At 42.6% G+C, this 21,546-nt stretch overlaps 1 long non-coding RNA gene across 1 annotated transcript; it reads left to right on the top strand.

The window, feature by feature from the left end:
• Positions 1-7,727: 7,727 nt before the first annotated feature.
• Positions 7,728-21,253, top strand: LOC119807923. Its single transcript, XR_005284370.1, has 3 exons — positions 7,728-7,809; positions 17,324-17,430; positions 20,226-21,253. It is a non-coding gene; the product is annotated as an uncharacterized LOC119807923 (long non-coding RNA).
• Positions 21,254-21,546: the final 293 nt, after the last annotated feature.

Genomic DNA, 21,546 nt, shown 5'->3' with positions numbered 1-21,546 from the left:
CTAAATTCTCAAATTGTTTACTCCAAACCAGGTGTGGTGACACATCCCAGGACTTGGGAAGCTGAGGCAGGAGCATCACTGCAACACCAGCCTTGACTACAGAGTGTGTGTATGGGGTATTTACTTGAGTATCTATCGACTAAAAGATGTTGGGAAATGATCCTCTCTGTGCCACATAAACAGGCTTCCAGTTGTATGATCTTTAGTTATCCTAAATGTAGTAACAGTATTGCTTACATTTCTGCCCCTGGGGTGCACATCATGGGATTAATTCAGGATAGACCCTAAGGCTATGCATCTTGAGCTACTCCCAACCATGCCTGCTGGGTTTTTCCCAGCTTTTTTGCCCATTGAAGGCTGTAGCAGGAGCAGGCCTGCCTTCTGTGTGTGTGCTGTGGGTGGGGAACTGATTGTCTTCTTTAGGCCAAACATGCAGATAATTGGCTGGGGACTCAGATAAGCAAATCTAAGTATTCCAAATTGGGACCAGCTCTGCTCACTTTCTCTGCCCTTTTCGTGTTTAAAAAGCCAAGTTTCCAGGGAAAAATTGCTTGCACCAGAAAGTTCTAATGGTTTCACTGTTTTGTTTGCTGGGATTGTCACCTGTGCAGATAACCTAGTGTCTGCATCCCTAATAGACCTCTTTCAAAAGGAAAGGCATTTCAGCAGGGTTGGAGCAGGATTTAGAGCTGTGTTTGCGCCACTGTGGCAGGACTTAACTTCTCCTTTTTGCAGAAAGACAGAATTTTCACATAAGGTCCCGATTTGCCATATGGGTTAGGCCATAAATAAAAAAGGTCTTTTGTAATTAACTGCTCACAAGGATTAGAAAGACTTTGCCCTCCCCCTGTCTAACAAGCCTCTCCTTTGCTAGAAGTGACACCAATGATCACACATTTGCTTTGAATTGGAGAAAGGGCTTCCCTTGTCTATGATTAGAAGCATCCTTAGGAGGCATCTGGGTTTCACTGTTCCACTGGGTTTTACGGTACCTTGAACACTTCCCGTGGAAAGGCGCGCGCGCACCTTATCATTAGACAAACACTGCCAGTGAAGTTCACGATGGCGCGGAGAAGACGCCAGTGTCTTCCAGCACCAAGTGCTTACAAGGAGACTGTTCCTATGTATTATCTTATTTAATTCACGCAGCCACCTGATAGCATAGGTCGTATTATCTTGTTTTTATGGCACCACTGTCTGATTAAGCTACTCAAGGTCACAATGAAGTCTCGGTTTTTTAACAGAAGCAGCTTACTAGTAAAGACTAGATTCTCAGCCAACAATCTGTTCTGTTTATATTCCATATCCTACCACATTCCTTTTTTTTTACTTACAATGATACAGACAGCATTTGTGTGATGCCTTTTTTTTTTTCCCCTTTAAGTTAAATTGATCTGCAATGGACTTAACCAGTGAATACTTGATTCTGGTCGTAAGAGAACACAGAAAAGAAGGGTCAGAGCACCTGCCATCCAGCAGTTTATAGCATCACAAACAACCCAATCAATAAATGGGCCTAAGAAATGAGCAGGCAGAAGAAATACAGGTGACTAATATAAATATATGAAAAAGAGCCCATCTTCACCAGTTATTAGAGAAACCCAAGTCCAAACTACACAGAGATTCCATCTTACCCCAGTCAGAAGTCAGTTGGAAAGAAAACAAACAATGTGAATGTGGACTGAAGGGAGCCATTATGTGCTGGTGGGAATGTAAACTAGTCCAGTCTCTGTGAAAATTGGTATGGAGGGTTCTCAAGAAACTAGAAGTCGATCTACCATATGGCCTAGCTGTGCCCCCTTGTGGGTATTTACCCAAATACTCCACGTCAGCATTATTACAGAGATGGTTACCCATCAATGTTTACTACAGCACAATTCACAGTAGTTCAGCTATGGAGCCAACCTAGGTGCTCATCAAGAGAGAAATGGCTAAGAAAAATGTGGTATATATACACAATGGAATTTTTTTAGGCCATAAAGAAGACTGAAGTTATGTCATTTCTGAGAAACGGGATGCAGCTGGAGACACAAAGCCAATCTCAGAAAGGCAATATGTTTTCTCTCGTTTGTAGTTCCTGCATGCATATATATGTGTATATATATATATATATATATATATATATATATAGTCACAGTCACATGAAATCATGTGTGTATATATTAAATGAAAGTGGAAGTGAGATTGTTTAGGGGAAAAGAGAAGATTAGCAGGAAGGGGGAGAGCCAAGAAAGGGGAAGGTGGAGGTAATAGGGCACTGTATGCCCAACATAAAGTATATAGCTTAAGAAAAACAAAACAGGAGCATAGAGGCAGAGGGGAACTGCATTAGTACACACTGAAGATTGAGGATGATGCTAAATTGATGTTTAGAGAGTGTGTTGAGGGTAGTCAGGCAAAGGAGGGGATTTGGTCTTCTCCAGGAGCTCTTAGAGCACCGTCCGTAAGCACTGCACAGCAGAGCTAAGTGAAAGGGCTAGGCTGGGCAGCAGCCCTCATTGCCAGCATAGCCAGACCACCCTCTGTTAGCCAAGCCCTCCTGGGGTCCTGCCTTAGGAAGCCCTTGATCACTGTACTGGCTTCCATTTTTACTACTCTTCTTTTGTGACTTACTGATTTTAGCCCTCCCAAATTAACATAACTGCCACTCACATTTAGGTACACTAGTGACTGCAAAAGAAATACCCAGCAAGGCTTAGATCAAAGAAAGACTGCAGAGGCTGCAGCGCTGCCTCAGGGATTAACAGCACATACTGTCTTCCAGGGGATTCTAGTTCAGCTCCCAGCACCCACATAGGGTGGCTCACAAACACGTCTATCTCTGGCTCTAGAGGACTTGGTGCATTCATGTGAACATATCATACACAGTTATACATATTTAAATTATTTTCAAGGACTACAACCAAGCCACACACTGAGAAGGAAAATCAACATAGATTTAGATATAGATGTGAAATAATATGACAACCACAAGTAACTGTGGTGTGTGTGTGTGTGTGTGTGTGTGTGTGTGTGTGTGTGTGTGTGTGTGGTGTGTGCACATGAGTGCAGATGCCTTGGTAGGCCATAAGAGGGTGCTAGATTGCACTGGAACTATAGTTACAGGCAGTTGTGGACTACATGATATGGAGTGTAGGAACCAAACTTAGGTTCCCTAGAAGACAAGTACGTGCTCTTAACTACTGAGCCATCTCTCCAGCCTAATTGTGTATGTTTAGGAGGTGGGGATAGGAAGAGAAAGAGACAGTGAGTCTAAAGAGTCTGATTGCTTTTGTGAATTTTTCTTTTTGAGGTAGGGTACCATGTAATCAGGCTGGCCTCACACTTACTCTGTGGCTGAGAATAACCTTGAACTCTTAATCATCCTGCCTCCATCTCAAGTGCTGGAATTATAAATTTGTCCGATATTAGCCAGTTTCATATGGTGTTTGGGAATGAAGCCAGGGCTTTGACATGCTGTGCAAGCCCTCAACTGAGTAACAGCACCAGCTTATTTTCTGTAAAAATAAAAAACAAAAAACATTTTAAGTCTTCATGAAATATAATTAGCAGTAAATGAGTCTATTTACAGTGCATGATGTGAATATATATGTATGTATAAAATACATACATAAATATATTGAATTTATTTTGAAAGGATTTTTTGAAATGATTATCGCAGACCAGCTGGAAAGGTTTTTGTTCTTAAGAAAAAGAACCAGCTTATGAAGAGGCTTGTAACATGAGGTTCTCACAGGCTTAGGCGGCAGCGAAGTCCAGGAGATACAGCCTAGCTCTGCTTTGAGTCAGGCTACTGCCTTTGGATCTTGTCTCTGTCTCCTTTCCTGGAGGACCTCTGGGAAATTACTTCCTACTGAGGCGGTTAGGGAGTATCAAAGAGAAAATAAACATAAAACTAGTGGTGTCTAGCATTACAGTCAGCCCACAAAGCGTTAATTACCTTTGTCTTAGGCCTAGGTGAGGATGTCTTCCCACCAGAACTTCATGGTAGGACTCTGTTGCTCAAGACACTACACACGTTCGTCACAGAATATAGAGAAACAAAGTTGATGCTGACTGTGAGGTTGTCCTCCCTGCTGGCTAGCGGTCATAGCTCTGGGAGGTGCTGTGCAGGCTACTGAGGAATGGGGAAGGAGGGAGAGTCATTAGTGTTACCCGGCTGTGAACTCTAAGCTAGAATAACAACTGATAACATGGCAGAATATGCTCATGGGTGCTATGGTGACATGAATGTGCTGGGGACACCAAATGTGTTCTGATTGGATTTAAAACCTGCTCCACAAACAAGCACATGCCTAGCACTGCACATACGGCCCGGCATCCATTGCTGCTGCGAGCTCACAGGCCCCAGAGGTGAATCTACTATTATTTTGCTAAACAGAAAGTATCAAATTGCCCTCTTCAGTTCTTATCTCTTGTCTCATAGATCAGTGAAGCTCTCACTCTCGTCGGGGAGGTTTCTCTGTGGGGTGGACTGTGGTTAACACGGAAATCGACACCTGGTCAAAGTGCAGAGAATGAGTGTTTGGCTTGCTCCTGACCACAAGTGGGGCATTCAGTGCATCCCTTTCCTCAAGGCTCAGAGACTTCTCCAAAGAAGGGAAAGAAAGTTTATAAAAGCCCGAGGTTGGGGAGTACCAGAGCAAAAAACAGTCTCTTCCAGACATGATTACTTCCCTGAACTGATAGTGTCTGGTTGCCTAGTGTACAGAACCTGCAAAACAATCGAGACGGTTATCATGAAGTGGGGATGGGGGTAGCTCAAAAGTTCCCCTCCCCAGCTGCAGGGCTGTTGGCAGCTGGAAGCTTCCAGGAGAGGAAGTGTCAGTTCTCCTTAAGAATATGGACCCTGATGGTAGATGGGCTATGCTCCGGTGGGTGGCTCCACACGGAGATTAAACCGGAGGGGTCACTAAGAAAAAAAAAAGACTTGAAGTTGGGAGGGGGTGGGTCAGGGATAAATGGGGAATAAATATAACCAACATACATTCTGCATAGATGGAATTCTCAGAATTAATAAAATATTTTTCTTACATTTTATGTGGATTTTGTCTGCATGTATGTCTGCACCAAGGAGGACAGAAGAAGGTGTTAGGTCCCCTGGGACTGGAGTGACAGCAGTTGTGAGCAATGTTTGGGTACTAGAATTGAACTTGGGTCCTTCGGAAGATCAGCCAGTGCTCTTAATTGCTGAACAACTTATCTCTCTATTCCATAAAATACTTTTTAAAGTGACCTACAAAATAAAAATTATTAAAGGGTGTGACAACAGGGTGTGGTGCCCATAATCCCAGTACTCAGGAGGCAGAAGCAGAAAGGTGTGTGGTGAGACTGAGCTATATAATTAACAGGATCGGTCTCAAAAGTGAATGACTGACTGACTGACTGACTGAATGAATGAATGAATGAAGAAATAATGAAGGGTGACAGCAATGAGGATAGTGTTAGAGATGTAATTTAGGAACCGATTATAGCACATACCAGAGACCCTGAATTAAGTCCTAGCCAGAGAGATATCGAAGAACCGGAGGGAGAATTGGAAACTAGAATTCATAGGCTTGGGAAGGGGAGAGCATAGACAAAGCTTGGGTGGAATGCAGGCCTCTGACCTGAATAATGAGGAAGTGTGGTACCTGCACTTTCCATGACAAGGGGAACTGGTGATATTTGGGGGAGGGCTCCAGCATCAAAGTGGATGATTGTGTTCATATTTGTTGAGTTGGAGGTGCTCAGGTGGAAGTGATAAGTGAGAACTATGTAGGTCTGATATCTAGAAAAGACCTCAGAGCAAATAGGGAGTCATTTAGAAAGACTTATTGAACATTAGAAACCTACAGAGTGCCCAACAGGACATGGGCCCTGCATTTCAATAGGGAATGTGGACACATTGTCACCTTGCCGTGAGACACCTGCAGGGCAACAGAGCCAGAAGGAGGCACTAGATGCCTCTTGGGCATAACATAGTTCTTTTTCAAACTAACACATTTTAAAATTTTTTCCTTAAAGCATCGTACTTAGTATTTATTTACAGGGTTTAGAGAGTGGCTCAGTGACAGAACAGTTGCTTAGTATGTATGCAGCTTTGTGTTAGTAACATTGAAAAAATTATTAGACTGGGCATGGCGGTCCACGCGTGTAATCCCAACACTCAGGAAGGCTGAGGCAGAAAGTCACCCACAAGTTCGAAGCCAACTTGGACTGTATAGTTTTGGGCCTGCCCAGGGAAGTAAGACCCCTCAAAACAAAACAAAATAAAAATATTTAAAAGCATTTATTGGCAGGTGAGGCAGAACCCTGCCTGGGAGTGGGTGGAGCTTGGAGTCTTCAGGTATTGTTACTCAGCCTTTGCTGTGTTTGTTGTTCTAAGCAATTCAGCTCCCAGATTTACATATCTCCTAACCCAGTGGACCTCAAAGAAGGTTTTGTTAGCATTTAGGGTGGAACAGTTTCCCTGTGTGGGACGGTCCCCTTGTATTAGAATATCTCTGCATCCCACAGTCAGTACTGCTGGCAGGCATATGACATCACACTCAGACCTATGTCCAAATGCCTAGGGTTTGACTGGAGTGCCTGTATCTGCATTGAGAATGCTTATCTCCTGATTCTCTTGGGAGGATATCACCCCCAGCAAACCACTAAGCAGCAGTTTTCTATCTCCTACCATATGTTCCCTGAGAAAATTCTGATAATGTAGGATATTGTCCCTTATTATATTTCCAATATTTACCACCCAGGTTAATGTTTCTGTGCTACTTGTAAATTTATCCCCAAGATTTCACCTGCCCTTTATCACATGGTTCCTGAAGTCACAGAGGAGAGCCCTGAATCCAGTCTTTGCAAGTTACAGCAGTCTTCAGAGAGGGAGGAATAGCTAAGCTGGTACTTAAAAGATAAAGAATTAGCGCCATGAAAATAGTGGCTGTATTGATTTGAAATAAAATGGCCCCCTAAGGGAGTGAGACTGTTAGGAGGTGTGGCCTTGCTGGAGGAAGTATGTCACTGTGGAGGCGGGCTTTGAGGTCTCTTTTCTCAGGCTTCACTAAGTGTGACAGTATCAGTCAACTTCCTGTTGCCTTCTGGTCAAGATGTAGGCAGCACCACATTTGCCTGCAAGCCGCCATGCTCCCCTTGGTGATGATAATGGACTGAACCTCTGAAGCTGTAAGCTACCATCTCAATTAAACGTTTTCTTTACAAGAGTTGCCCTGGTCATACTTTACAGCAATAATAAAAGCCTCACTAAGGCAGTGGTCCTCTGGAGTGCTATGGCTTAGGTGTGGTTTGTTCCCCCAGAGAGCCTTATGTTAGAGCTGTGCTCCTGCAGAAGAGTGGTGTGAATAGGGATGGATTCTCAGTAGAAGAGCTGGGGCCTAGTACAAGGCTTTTAACTCACTGGTTCCCAACACATGGGCCATGACCCGTTGGCGTTCGAATGGCCCTTTCACGGGTGTCACATATCAGATATCCTACATATCAGATATTTACATTACAATTCATAACAGCAAAATTACAGTTATGAAGTAAAATGAAAACAATTGTATGGTTGGGGGTCACCACAATATAAGGAACTGTATTAAAGGGTCACAGTGCTAGAAAGGTTGAGAACAGCTTCCAGAGGAGACAGTTACACTTTAATTCATTTTTTTAAAAAATTATAGCTGGTATATTTGGTAGACAGCTTGTTATAAGCAATATCATAAAGGATGTTTTCTTTTCTCTGTTTGCAGATGACAAGGGCTCTTTGTGTAAGACAGGCTGGTTCAAATTCTTGATCTTCCTGTTTCTGCTTCCTGGGTGTTGGGAATACAGGTAGGTACACCTGCGTGGCAGAAATGCATTTCTTTCCTTTCTTTCACACTGTTTTGAATTAGCATATAAAGTAATAGCTTTCATTATGGCATTTTATCCACACTTTGTTTCCAATGATCCTTCTTCCCAAATTATCTCCCTTGCTTCCCTGCCCCACTCCTGGTTCCCCTTCCTCCCCCTTGTGATAGCCTCTGTTTTGCTTTCAAGTCACATATGTTTTATTATCTGGCTTCCTATTTTGAACTGTGATTACTTCTTTCTACCCATATTCTCACCATCTGCCATGTGGACCTCACCAGAGCCAGTGCTGAGCTAAATCAATCTATTTCCTTTATAAAGTTATCCTGGCTTGGGTATTCTGTTATAGTATTGGAAAACTAACGGAAAGACCACAGCCAAAGAGCCTGAAGTTGTTCAGTTTGTAGGAGCGGATGAGCTAAACAGGAGCAGGCAAAGGCAGGGACGTGTTGTGAAGCTGGTAAAATGCTTGCCTACCACAGAGCCCTGGCTTCGGTCTTCCTCACCACATAAAGCGGGATGACTCAGGCTCATAATCCAAGATCTTAGGTCAGAAGTAAAGAAAATAGAGTAAAAATGGAGAACTGTGAGTCATGAAATATAATTTGGGTTTTCTGAGAATGAGAAGAACTATTAACGGTTTCAACACAGCTATAGATGATTTTGTTTGTACCCATCCGGGATTGGAGAGTGAACCGGAGGCAGATGGCAAGAGCAGATATATGAGCGGTAAGGATTAAATCACTGCAGGAGGCCAGGTTCAGGAACATGATGGCTGAATTAATGTGTGCTGTATCAACATCCCAAAGAGAGCCTCTCAAATTGTGATGGTTTCTCATAGTAAAAAATGTACAGTATGGGCAGAAAATGGGTCCCTAGAGAACCTTAGAGAATTCTCTTAAGAAAGACAGGAAGCAGAGGGTGGGGGATTCCTGTAGATGTGACCTGAAGTAGCGTGGGGCAGCCATTGCCGTGGACCTTTCAGGGCTTCATTAGAGGAATATCTAGCTCATAGCCTCCAGCCTCTAGGCTTCTGGGATCCATCATAGCAGCTGTGCCGAGAGGTCCCTGCTTCCAGTGACTGAGCATGCTCATTCTGGCCTAGTTCTCATTCCTGCCTCAGTATTAGCACAGATAAGTGTCTTGCACTATTAATTCAATTTTACCATCTTTTGTACTTGTGCAAAGGACATCAGTGTGCTGGTGTGGTGGCATACTCCTGTGGTCCCTGTGCTCGGGAGGTGGAGGCAGGTGGCTCAGGGCTTCTGAGGCATCTTCAGCCACATAGTGAGACTGGGGCTGGGCTACGTTAGATTGTTTCTTTAAAAAAGAAAAACAAACAAAAGGATCAATGAAGCAAGCATGTTGTGTTGTGTCAAAGAGAGGTCACGAAAGCAGGAGGAGGCTGAAACACAACCTGAGAGTTGTCTTCATGGAGGTCAGTACTGGCTTCATTGATGCCCATCTTCCTCCATCCGCTGTTGCTTCTCTCCGGAATTGCCTCCTCTGAATTCCTTTCAGTCATTCTCCTGCATCATGATCTCCATGCAATTCATCTGCACTACCCCAGCTGGACACATTTGGTTAGTAATATGTCTCTAAATTCTGGGAACTAAGAATTGGGCTCAGAGTTTCACATTCATTGTGGGCAATGTTAACCATGTGGGATTATAACTACCTATTATCTGACAGATACAATGTCACTTCAATTTTAATTTATTGTTTCCTAGCCTCAACAAACTGAGCCTCATAGTGCCCAACTGATATACAATATTATTATTCATTGTATCAATATAACTATTACTAATGTCATTCTCAGCTCCAACCTGGCCCCTGATCCTGATCAAGAAAAACGTTCTAGGGCTGGGGTAATCTCTAAAGTAGAATGTATGCCTAGCATGCAGAAAGCTCTGGGACCATTCCGAAGCATGTCGTAAGGAGCTGAGACAGAAAAGACGACCTCATATATCTAGTGTTCCTAGAAATAATTTTTTATCAGCAAGCAGAGAGGACGTCCATACCATCAAAACTGAGAACTGAGCATGTTTGCCTCATACCGATGCCAAGAGAGACCTTTGGAAGGCAATTTACCCAGACAAGAACAACCTGCCTTCTTGAAAATCCAAGATTTCAAGGGATCCTTGTTGGCCTACATAGTAGGTAACTGATACGTCTCTTGGAAGCAGCTAAACCTTGAGGATGAAGGCTGTGTCAAAAACTGACAACGGAATATTGGAAAGTGTAAACTGACCACAGACTGGGAAAGACAGAGACTGGTGATAGCAAGACAGTCTTTTTATTCTCATTATTACCAAGGGAAGGTGGTGCAATTGCACCCCTATAATCCCAACAGTCAGGAGGCCAAGGCAAGAGGATTACAAGTTTGAAGGCATCCTGGGCTATGAGCAAGGACCAGTCTCAAAGCGGGGAAAACCTATAAAACCCACACTTGACTATTTATTCATGGTAGATTAGACCATACTATTTCATTAGTCATTTAATCTAGAATTCGCCTTAATTGCCTCCAAGGATGTACCTATGTCCTGGTAGAAATTCAAGATGTAAACTGAGGCAACTGTTGGACTAGAGCAGTGATTCTCAACTCCCCTAATGCTGTGACCCTTAACACAGTTCCTCATGGTGTGCTGACCCCAACCATAACATTATTTTTGTTGCTACTTCACAACTGTAATTTTGCTACAGATATAATGTAAATATCTGTTTTTCGATGATCTTAGGTGACCCTGTGAAAGGGTCGGTCCATCCCCCAAAGGGGTCACAACTCACAGGTTGAGAACTGATGGGCTGGATGAAACTGAACCCAGATAAATATAGTTACAAGATGGTGTTTCTAGAGTAGATTATCCCACCTTGTATGTCAGCAAGGTCCTGTTGTGCTTACCACAGAAGCTGTGTTGACTGCTGGTCATCCCTTAGCATGCATATGCACATGCACACACATACATGTACACACCTGTAGGAAGCTAGCCACAGATCTGGAAGTAGCCCACTCATTCAGCACAGATCAAGATTGGAGTTTCTAAAAATGAGTGTCTGGGTAAGTGATTCTAATACCATCCCAGGCATTTTCTCTTGTTTCTTCCTCCCTGCTCATCGGAGCAAGGTGAATGAGAAGGTAATCCATTTCTCAAACTGACCCAGATCTCTGTCTTAGGAAACTGATCCAATTTGCTAGCTCATAGCAAAGCCCATCTGGGCTAAGCCATGCCTCTTGGTATTAGAACCAGACGTTCAGTTTGGAATCTAATCCTCCAGTTTCTTAAAGACACACTGTGTTCATTTAGGACTCATCTGGTGTTATGAACGTTCCCAGCTGAGTATCTGATACGAGCAGAACAGTTCCAACATGTGGTGGTGGAGCTGGAGTAAGTGGGAAGGAGTCTCATGAAAATTCCCCTGTTGCTTTGTGTCTGTCTACAAGTAGATAAGCTCCTGTATGAAAGAAATGTGTCAGTAGGGGCTGGGGAGATGGCTCCACAGTTAAAAGTGCTTACCACTCTCACTGAGGATCCGGGTTCTGCTCCCAGAACCCACATGCAGCTCACAACCCCCTCTAAGTCTACTTCCAGGGCATCTGATGCCCTTTTCTGACCTCCAAAGTCTCCTGCACACATATGGTATGTATAAACTCACAAAGGTGCACATGTGTGTGCATACATGCTCTCACACACAATAATAATAATAATAATAACAATATCAAGGAAAAGAGATTAACTGGGTATGATGACCTATGCCTTTGATCCCAGGACCGGGAAACAGAGGCAGGTGGATCTTTGTGAGCTCCAAGCCAACCTGATCTACACAGCAAGCTCTAAGCCAGGCAGGGGTCTGTAGTGAGACCCTAGCTCAAAAATAAATAAGAGTAAATAAATCTTTGAAATGTGTCAATAGTCTTTCTTAGATATAAACATGGACCTGTATATGGGTATCCTATATCTGTCTCTATATCTGAAAGATTTCTATGAATTAGTAATTAAGTCAATATCCAGGGTTCATGGGTTCTCTTGCCTAAGGAAAACACCTTACTGTTACCCCACACAGACCCCAGATGTCTGCACATCAGAATTCTATTTTCTGTGTCAGGATGCAAGCTTCTTAATTATCTTCTCTGGCCCCATCCCCACCCGCTTTTACTAATACCACACCTGGCTCATGAATGTGCTTCTGCAATTCCAAATAACTGAAATAATGGAAGTCATTTAAGGAACTTAGAAAGAGAAGAAAGAGTTTCCCTTATGCATGTTGCAGTTGGGTACATGAGAGGGCATTCCAGGAGGTGCTAGGATAGTAGCAGCTTCAGATGTAATATATAAGAGGATATATACATATGTGCACTATATATATTATAATATATGAGGATAAATCTGAGTAATACAAATAAAGATGTGGTTGTCCTTTGAGTGAAGTTTGGCAGTGGAGAGAATGATTGACAGACTTGCTTTTAAGTAAGGGGCTATTGAGATGAATAGACAGGGGCTCCAGGTTTCAAAGGTTCCAGTTGAAAAGAGTTGGAAACCCTGAGTTCAATCAATAGCAATATCAAAAAGGAAAAAGAAACGTTAGCACAAAAGAAAAATAATTGTCACTCCAATCTGTGACAAAAGAAAAAGCGTGCTGTGGGATTCTCTCATTAAAGGATAAATCTTGTTTTTTTTTTCCCTAGGCAAATGTTTTCTAGATTTCTTCAATATGAAAATTAGGTGAAGGGTAGTGACTATCTAAATAGAGAAGAAAAATAGAGGAGCGGGAAATGATTTAGTTAGATAGGAATTGAGTTGACCTTTAAAATATCAGGGAAAAATGAGGAAGTGGCAGAATAAAATACAGACTTGGGTACTACTGTGCTACAGCTTTACTTCCTAACGCTCAGGGAGCGGGCAGAGATTGGGCCTGGAATGCATGGGTTTTTGAAATTTCAAAGCTCAACCCCAGTGACAGGCTTCTTCCAACAAGACCACACCTTCTAATCCTTAGAATACTTTCAAACAGTTCCACTCTCTGGTAACTGAACATTCAAATTTATGACCCTATCAGGGCCATTCTTATTCAAACCACCACACCTCATATACCACAAATGAGTTCCTCTTTGATATTCTTTGCCGGTAAGGATAAGCATGCCTTTCTTTCTTTTCTCCTCCTTCCCTCCCCTCTCTTCTTCCTCCTCCTCCTCCTCTTCCTTCTTCTTTTCTTCATCAGGATTTCTTTGTGTAGCCCTGGCTGTCCTGGAACTTGTTCTATAGATCATACTAGCCTCAAACTCAGAGATCCACTTGTGTCTGCCTCCCCAGTGCTGGGATTAAAGACATGCACCAACTACCATGGTCTGCCAAGAATACCTAGTTTTCAACAACTACCTTGTTGTTGTTGTTGTTTTGTTTGTTTTTAAGACAGAGTTTGTGAAAAAGTTCTGGCTGTCCTGGGAACTCACTTTGTAGACCTGGCTGGCCTTGAAGTCACAGAGATTGGTCTGCCTCTGCCTCCCAAGTGCTCGAATTAAAGGCGTGTGCCACCACGGCCCAGCTCAACAACTCTTTCTTTGTATGTGGCTATCTTAGTTACTTTTCTTTGCTGTTGTGGTAAATATCAGGACCAAAAGTAACTTATGGAAGAAAGAGTTTCTTTTGACTTACCATCGGGGAGGGGGGGGAGAGGGGGAGGGGGGTATAAGAGTCTATCCTGGCAGGGAAGCCTCACACGGGGAGGGGGCACCCCTACCACATACTGCCCGACTTCAGCAGCTCTCTGAAACTGCAGTGGAAGAACCTGTGACCCTTAACTCTTGGACCCTTTGTGCCTCTAAAGCCAGCACCACTTGGACGGCACTGCCGAGTTCCTTTACGAATGTGCAGCTCCAGACCTCTTGAGCGGCATTATCAGTGGCTTTTGCCGCAGTTACGTTTCAGGAGCTGAAAACTCTTTAGATCTTTTCCTTTCACAAGTTGGGAGTGTAGCTGGGTGGGGTCTTGCCCTGAGCCCAGCCCCCCTCCTTGTTCCAGCACACAGTAGGCCTCTGCTTAAAGGTTACAACCTCTCTTTCAGCACATACTTTGGTCTTGGCATTAAGCTTACTAGCGTTTTTTTCTCTCCAGACTGTATAGTTTGTATTTATTTCTGATCATTTGCTCTTTTTTTTTTTTTTAAGGGAACTCAGCCACATCACAGATTCATTATTATTCTGTCTTGAGTTTCCTACACCAAATTAGTCCATTACTTTGAAATTTAACCTCAGGCAAGTTCTTAGAACAAGAGCAGAAGGCAGCCTCATTCTTTGCCAAACTCTCATAGGAATGACCTCTAGCTCAGTTGCTGAGAGAATCCTTGCTTCCCTCTGAAACGTGCTGAACCAGGCCTCTGCAGTGCATCTTCCAGGCTCCTAACTGGGACCATCACTTAAGCTCTATTTGAAACATCTGACCACTTTTCTAATCCAAAGCTCCAAGGTTTTCCACATTCTTCCAAAAAAGCGATACCATCAGGTTCATTACCACAAGAGCTCACTCTTTAGTACCAACTTTTATATTAAATACTTTTCTTTCCTGTTGCTATAATAAAACACCATAATCAAAATCAGTTTGTGGGAGAGTTTTTTGACTTCTGGCTCCAGAAGCAGCAGGGTCCATCGTGACAGGGAAGTATAGCAGTGTGAGAGTTACATTTTAAGGTTTAGTTCCTGTGCCTTAGAGATCTGTGGAGCAGAAATATCTCTAATCTGCAAGCTCCTTATCCAAGGACAAACAGTTCCTGAACTGCTGGAGGCTTTTGTTTATGGGAGCTAGCAAGTCACATGTTTTCACTACCTAAACAAATTTGTTTGACCCATCTGCAATGGATGTGCTTGATAACATTTGGGCAGGAGGTATGTAGGTAGGAAATTTATCAGGATGTGTGCTTGCCCCTGATTGGACCTGATGGGAAGTACTTAAGCTGCTACAAACTGTGACTCGGGGTCATTTTTCTGGGGAACCAGAGATGGACCTGGCCAGAGCCCATCGACCTGGCCAGTATTTAATTAAAGTTTGCTTCAAATTTGGATTTTTTTTTTCTTCTTGCAAAGGAGGGTTTTGAGACAGGGTTTCTCTGCAGCTTTGGAGCCTGTCCTGGAAGTCACTCTGTAGACCAGGCTGGCCTCAAACTCACAGAGATCCACCTGTCTCTGCCTCCCCAGTGCTGGAATTAAAAGTCCAGCCAGATTTGGATTTAAATTGTGGTAGTGGTCTTATTCTCCATTGGTGGGATTAACAACAGCAAGGGGCAGGCATGGTGGCAGGAACAGGAAGGCTGAGAGAGCTCGCATCTTTAGACACAAGCACAAAGCAGAGAAAGTGGTCAGAGACTGCACAACTCTCCAAAGCTGTCCACAATGACTGACAGGCTTCCACCAGCAAGGTCCCACCCACTAAAACTTTCCAAACAATGCCACGAACTGGGAACAACTAATTCCTGAGCCCTTGATGGACATTTCTTACTTAAACCAACATGGAACACTGATAAGATGGATTTCTGAATTCACTGGGGTCCCAGGAAGAATGGCAAGAAACCTGGAAGTTCTCTTGAGCCACCAAAATGTCACTCAGTTGTGCCAAAGAAATTGCAGCCTGGAAATGGCTTTCTCCTATAGCTTATTTATCATAGCTCTTTAAAATATATAAACATTTGCACAATTTTGTCTCATTTTAGCTTTAGAATGACTTCATAAATTATATTATCATCCACAGTTTATAGGTGTGGAAATTGAAGCTTAAAGAAGTGAAAGCCAAAAGCAGATCATAATTAACATTAGTCCTGGCCAATTAAACATTTACCGAGCCATGATTACTGAGTTTTGTTATATTAACATACTTGGGATCAAACATGAGTAAGATGTTCATCTAGTCCCCACACCTTAAGATCACCATTCCTTTCCTTGCTCTTCACTTCTTTCCAGAGGTTTGATGTCTCCCATTAGCTCGGGCTGAATAGTTCCTGGTGAAGCCAACACAGATGATCATTACCACATACAGCCAGTTCTCAGAGACTGCTGGCAGCCCCAGGCCTTTGGTGTCATCAGCAGAATTCCAAAGATGACCTGGGAACTTTTATACGCTACTGGGAGTTCTTACAAATTGGAAGACAATTTAGCAAGATCTCTTAAGATGCTCTTATCTTACAATCTAGCAATTCTTCTTCTCCACGTGATCCTAAAAGGAAACTCTTCCTCTGATGCAAAGAAGGCATGGGCATGTTCACCAAAGCAACACCCGCAACGGAAAAATTACCCCCAAATAATGTAAATTTCCATCAACAGAGTGAATGTGGAAATTGTCTTGTGGTCACAATTTAGTTAAACCCAGATAGCATGCCTGAGGCCCTGGATTCAGTTCCCAGTGCTACAGATAAGTAAATGAATAACTGAGTGAGAACCAGAAGTTGAGTTTGCACGCATCTAAAAAATACAACGCTGAGTGGAAAACGGGAGGTGGTAGATATGCAACAGATGCTAACGTTTCCATACGTGAGATGCGTTTTTAAACAGGTACAATAATAATCTCTGCATGTGGGATAGTAGGGACTTTAGCTGAGGGAGCGAGGATCACGACAGAGCATGCAGAGGGCAAAGCCGAATCTGTGGTGTTTCTCTGCTTAACAAGTAGGCCCGAAGCAAATACGACGACAGTGAGTTAATATTTCACAGAGCTGTGTGCAGAGAACAAAAGAGTATATTATTCCCTATGCTTTTAAAGCTTTAAACATTTCATTTAAAAGTGTAGATGAGCCCCAGGCTCTGGAATTTCAGAACTGTGTAGAATTTTCTTTGCTTCTTTTTAAACTAAAGGCCATTAGGGATTGAACGTGCCAGGCAAGCACTTTACCACCGAGCTACATTCCCAATCTTTTTACTTTTTTCTTGAGACAGGGTCTCTGCAGGTTGCACAGAATAGCCTCAAACTTACTCTGTAGCCCAGGCAGGCTTTGACTTTATAATCCTCCTGCCTCCTGAGTAGTTGGTGAAGAATTTTCTTTCCTTCTTCCCTCTCTTCACCCCTCTCTCCCTCTATTTCTTCCTTGCTTCTTTTCTTTCTCTCTTCTTTCCATGTTAAAACTCCACTTACTCTTTGATCATTGGCTCGAGCTTCAGTATTTATGGAGAATTTCTGTGATGACTTCGCCAGTGTGCATTGTGTTCTGGCCTTTAAACGTCCCTATGTATTTATTGAGTCCTATGTAGTCTGCCCATGTGGCCACACTTCTTTCATGATGTCTAAATGTCTTCTCTACAGTAGTAGCTTGCTTCATTGTATACAGGGTTTTGTTTTTTCTGTCTACGGGATGAGATCTTAGGAGCAAGGGCAGTGTCTTTAATGCTTCCTCAGTGCCCAGTAGCACCTAACCACATTCTAAAGATAAGCTATATAATAACCAATATAACCCTTCCTATAGAATCTTTATGGAAAAGGTTGAAAATAATACTTTGTGCTTCATTACTTTTTTTCCCCAGGGAAAGAATGAATTAAAATGAAGCAAACAGCAGCAACAACTAGGCTTATACAGCACACGTTCTAAATGATCAGCTCTTAAACGGTTAAATGTGGAAGAAGTTTTATGGTAAGGAGATTTTAAAACTAATTTTATGGAGCCAGTGAAATGGCTTAGTGGGTATAGAGGTTTGAGTGAGAATGGCCCCATAGAATCACGTGATTGAATACTTGATCCCCGGTTAGTGTTTGGGAAGAATTAGAAGTGTGGCATTGTCAGAGAAAGTGTCCCAGAGTGGAGGTGGTGGGAGAGGTACAGACTTTGACACTTCCAAAGTCTTGTGACATCCCCAGACACGAGGCCTTAGGCAGGCTTGCACTATGAGATGTGACCTCTCGGCTGCTCCAGTAGCCTGCCACCTGCTGCCTCCACTCTGCCACCAAAGGACTCTAATTCTCTAAAACCATAAACTCCAAATAACTCTTTCTAGAAGTTGCCTTGGTCATGATGTCTTATGACAGCAACAGAAAAATAACTAAGATAAAGGGTAAAGTCCCTTGCTTCCAAGTGTGACAAACTGAGTTTGATCCAAGGGGCCCTATTATGGTAGGATGAGAACCAGTTCCTACAATTTGTCTTCAGACTTCCATATACATGTATTGGTGACTACCCCTATACATGAAAAATAAGTAAATGTTAAAAAAATAAAAGATTGAAAATCCAAGCTAATTTTATGACTATAGAAATGTTTGTAACAGAAGTGAAGGTTTTCTTTTGTCCCAACCACTGGTCCCAAATAATCACACACAAGCTTATCTTAATTACAAAATGTTTGGCCTATAGCTCAGGCTTATTACTAACTAGCTCTTACAACTTAAATTAACCAATTTCTATTAATCTACATTTTACCACATGGCTTCATGGCTTTACCTGTTCTCTAGCATCTTGCTTCCCCAGTGGCTGCTCATCTCCCTTCTGTCTCTGCCTTTCTCCCTATATCCACTTTGGCTTTCCTGCCTAGCCTTATTCTGCCTTGCTATAGGCCAAAGCAACTTTTATTATCAAGCAATGAGAGCAGTGGCACATATTCACAGCATACAGAAGGATTATCCCATAGCAAACGCTTTACTTATGGCTAATTTGTTTTGTTTTCTGTGGTGTGGTTGAACCCAGGACCTTGTACATACTAGGCAAGTACTCAACTACTAAGCTATAGCACTGATTCAATTTCCATTATTTTGATGCTCTTAGGCTAAATTTATAAATTATTTTGGGAAAACAAAATGCTTGATGTGTTTGTTTATATGTGCACTTACCCATGTGCCTTGTGTAGACCTGATGTTGACACCAAGTGTTGTTTTTGTCTAATCACTCTCTATTGTATATTTTGAGACAATGTCTCTTGTTGACCTTGGAACTCACCATGTAGGTTAAACACACCTTTAATTTTAGTAGCCAGACTAGTTGCCATAGAAATCAGGTGCATGCCTTTAATCCCAGTGGTGCACGCATTTAGTCCCAGCCCTACAGAGGAATATAAAACGGAGGAGACAGCTCTCAGACATAGTCTCATGCTGAGATTCCTGGAGGCAGGATCGCGATTTCAGACTGAGGTTGAAGTAAGAGCCAATAGCTGGCTGTTCTGCTTTTCAGATCTTCAGGTTGAACCCCAATTTCCCTCTCTGAGTTTTTATTAATCATGCTTCATCTTCTGAACATTCTTTGTATTTTATTAGTATTTGGATTAGCTAGATTTTTTGCTGCATGTAACAGACACTAGCTTAAATAAAGGCTATTTATGGAGTCACATGGCAATAGCTTACAGAGTTTAAGGAATATCTGGTGACTAAGTGGAAGGAGGAGGAACCATGATAGTTACAGAGATCTTACTAATAAAAGTCCCATAACTGCATCTCTGCTGCTTTTGCTTACTGGCGAATAGCTTTAAACACCTCCCAGCTCTTTGGGCCTTCGATCCAGACTCAAATTATTAGAAGAGAAAAATCTTATGATTTGTATTGGAACCCCCTGAAGTTGAGGACAGCATTTAGGGTTGAGAAGAGCACAAGTGCTATGGGCAGAAAGATGGGGACAGAGATGCCGAGCGGACCAGGACAGTCGTCCATGACGTCTGAGTGCTTTTCCAATTCTTTAATTGTATTAAAATGTTCATACACGTGTGTATGTTGAGCATATTCTCCCTATATCTCTCTACCCCATATCACACCTCCCACTGCTCTTGCTAACTCCCTCTTTCCCTAGGCAGTTTCACTGTTACTTTCTGGTAACATATCTATACACAATGTTATTGTATCAACTTTTTGATAAATAGAATGACTAGCTTTTTTTTCTTACATTAAATATACTTATTGCAGAAAGTTTTCTCTTTTTTAAAATTATTTTATTATTATTGTTATTGTTTTATGTTCATTACTGTGAGAGTCAAATGCCCTGGCACTGGAGTTACAGACAGTTGTGAGCTGCCATGTGGGTACTGGGAATTGAACTCAGGACCTCTGGAAGAGCAGCCAGTGAGTGCTCTTAACTTCTGAGCCATCTCCCCAGCCACTTGCAGAAAGTTTTCAAGATTCAGAAGCATATATAGGAAAAAAGAGTTCTGAGTAAGAATATTGTATGTGGGGGCTGGAGAGATGTCTCAGCAGTTAAGAGCATTGACTTCTCTTCCAGAGGACCTAGATTTGATTCCCAGCACCCACACAGCAGATTACAGCCATATATAACTCCAGTTCTTGGGTATCTGATGCCTTCCTCTGGTCTTCTTGGACACCAAACACTGAACACAGTTCTCAGACATACATGTAAGCAAAATATCTTCACACATTAAATAAAATAATAAAAATATTTTAAAGTTTTTTTTCTCTCTCTTTCTGTGTGTTTGTGTGTCCATCCATGTGTCTCCACAGATGCCAGAAGAGACAACTGGAGCTCCTGGAACTCCAGGATTGTGATTGTTGATGTCTCATGGGTTCTGGGAACCTAGCTCAGGTCTTGCAAGAACAACAAGCTCTCTCATCCGCTGAGCCATCACTTCAGCCCCAGCTAAAGCATCTTAAACCTCTAGTCCCTTATCGCTGTCTTGGTACTTGCTGTTTATTGTTTTTCCATTGCATCAGACCCCTGTGGCCTTCAGTCCTAGCAACTCTACCAATTTCTAGTCTAAAAAACATTGTACCTTGTTTCAGTTTGTCTTTAACAGTAACATTGGCGAATTTCCCTCTGAGCGGCTGCCACTTATACATAAGCACATCCAGTGGGGCATTATTCCTTCCTAGGAATAGTCGTGCATTCATTTGTTATTTATTGAGCGCCTGCTGTAAGGATGTGGACATTTCTTGCTCTCAGAATACTCATAATCAAGTTATTGAGACAAACAAGTTCAATACATTCTGACCTGAGAAAATACTTAAAAGGTCCAGGGTCAAGAAGCCGTTTAGTCGGTAATGGAGACTGAAATAATCCTGTCTTGCTGAAGCATCGAGTAAAGAGGTGCAGGATGAGCACTAAGAGGATCACACTAGATGGGTGAGTACACATCACTTCCCATCGCCATCCTTAGGGCTAAGAAGGCTGGGCTCTGATCCCCGAGGATGACAGGAAACCAAGGTGAGCTGTAAATGCACAGTGAGATGCGTAGCCGCGTGGTTTTGCACATGATGGACGGAAAGTACTACAGAGGGGCGTGCTTTATTTCAGATGTGACATGTTCTCCAAAAGGCTCACGTGTTGAAAGTTCAGTCCTCACCTAGTAAATCCAATCACTGAGAGGTTATTGGATCATAAGGACTCTGACTTAATCAATACGTTAAACCCTTGATGGATTCATAATTCGATATGGCTATTGGGGAATAGTAGAAACTGTAGGAAGTGGGGTCTGGCTAACGTAGGCCACAGGGTGTGTTTTGAAGGGCAGATCTTGTGTCTGTCTCTCCTTCCTGGCGACCAAGAAGTGAACAGCTTTACAACACACAAGCTTGCCGTGATGTTCAGTGACACAACTGAGCATGGACCAAAATAAAGTCTGCTCCTTTAAGACTGTTTCTTTGTGGAATTTGTCACAGTGATGAAGAAGTCAGGCTAGTACAGGTAGTAGTGGAAAAGTCACCCAAATGGGAAATGGTAACTGTAGGCCCCAAAAGGGACAAGACAGCCCTGATCTTGTGGAGTGGTAGGAAGGATACAGAGGCTGTCAAGTTTGAAAAGCATCCCTTGTCTCAGTTTAGGCAT

The sequence above is a fragment of the Arvicola amphibius genome, chromosome 2, assembly GCF_903992535.2.
Source record: "Arvicola amphibius chromosome 2, mArvAmp1.2, whole genome shotgun sequence".
Taxonomy (NCBI): Eukaryota; Metazoa; Chordata; class Mammalia; order Rodentia; family Cricetidae; genus Arvicola; species Arvicola amphibius.
This window is presented reverse-complemented; position numbering and strand designations above follow the sequence as displayed.